General features: G+C 33.4%; 1 long non-coding RNA gene across 1 annotated transcript in view; it reads left to right on the top strand.

Annotated features, from left to right (window-relative positions):
• LOC107623582 overlaps positions 1–1,070 on the top strand; it is a 2,192-nt gene extending 1,122 nt beyond the window's left edge. Inside the window, exons 2-4 of the long non-coding RNA XR_001616514.2 lie at positions 545–624; positions 732–825; positions 924–1,070. This is a non-coding gene — a long non-coding RNA (uncharacterized LOC107623582). The remainder of the gene's footprint in view (positions 1–544; positions 625–731; positions 826–923) is intronic.

Below are 1,590 nucleotides of genomic sequence, written 5' to 3'. Positions count from 1 at the left end.
ATTAACTAATTTCATGTGTTTTAATTTGTGCTTCATGTTCCTAAAATTCTAAGTTAAGTCAGCACAAATAGTTTCAATTGGGACAAGGTTTGAAGGTTTATGCTTATATATCTTGAGTGTTATCCATTTCTATAAACACAGCCTGCAGATTCTCATAGATTTTTGATTTGCTGTCTTTCTGCTTATATCGAGTGCTATCCATCTCTAATTTATGTTGTTATTACTTGAGTTTTCTTTTTTAATTATTGTAGTTAACTTGTTACTACTGTGATTCTATTCTGTTGGTTGATTCTATTAGTTGATTCATGTTCTTGTTATTTTTCTTTTTCCATATTTTTTTAACTATGATTTTCTATTTAGGTTGTTACTATGATTTCTATACTGCGTGATTTTTCTGTTGCCATCATCTTTTAACTGCTCACCCAGCACCACCAGCATCTGCTGTCTTTGCCGCCACTCCTCTGTTTCTTTTAATCTTGAAGTTTACTGTCTTTGATAACTAAATTTTCTATTTCCCTTTTGTTGTGCCAAATTGTTGCAACAGGTTGATAGCACCGTTAAGCATAAACAAAATTTTGATAGATTTCTGATTAGTCAGAAACCCCTTTCCAACGTTAATACGAGGTTCAACCTTTTTTTGAAAGCTTCATGGTTATACTATAGTATTGCTATATTCCTTTACATAATATCTAAAATTTTGCTTTCTTTATATGATCTTTGAAATCAAATAGTGCTAAAAAACGTGATCACTATTACTCACTTGCGGAAGATTTTCTCGAGATTACACCTCGGAAGACAATTGGAGAATTGAAGGAATGTAAAGAGGTTAGTCATTTTTTATTATTTTTCACTTTCTTTTTATGTTCATCATTCAAGTCCAAATTAAAATACTAATGCCCTTTTTATTGTTACTTTTCTTTTAGGATGGTGATTATGCTGTGTATGGTACAATTATGGGAGTAATTGGTGGACTTGATTGGTTTGTTGCTCAATATAGATGTGGCACTGAAGTTGTTCTGAAGCTTGGGTCATACTATTGCGAAAAGTCTTCAAAGCATGTTGATTTGTTTTCTTTGAAGTTATAGTGTTGGTATGAGGTTTATTTATGTTGATTATAAAAAGAGATCTAAGACTACACTTATATACAGTAGTTATAGTATACCAAAAAAGAAAAAAAAGGAGGGACCTAAGGCTACGCTTATAAAAAGTAGCTATGGTATATAATGGGGCTACGCTTTATAAGTGATGCAGTAGCGTTGAAAAGCGTAGCCTATTCTGGAAGAATGAAAGCTGAAAAGCGTAGCCTTTGGTCCTGAACAGCATCACTTGAAAAGCGTAGCCTATTCCCAAACGTCAAAAGCATAGCCCTTGGTGCAGAAAAGCGTAGCCTTTGAGAATAGGCAACGGCCGAATAGGAATCACCCCAAAAAGCGTAGCTGTTGCCCAAAAAGCATAGCCGTAGCCTAAGGCATCCTTTTTTTTCACTTTTAGCTACACTTTTCAAGTGTACCTGAATGGGTGTTTTTCTTGTAGTGTATATATTCAAAGCACATTCTATCTTTATGCATAATTTTAATTGATAAAAAAATA

Source organism: Arachis ipaensis, chromosome B10, assembly GCF_000816755.2.
Source record: "Arachis ipaensis cultivar K30076 chromosome B10, Araip1.1, whole genome shotgun sequence".
NCBI classification, from domain to species: Eukaryota; Viridiplantae; Streptophyta; class Magnoliopsida; order Fabales; family Fabaceae; genus Arachis; species Arachis ipaensis.
Note: the sequence above shows the minus strand (reverse complement) of the source record. Positions and strands in the feature narration are given on the sequence as shown.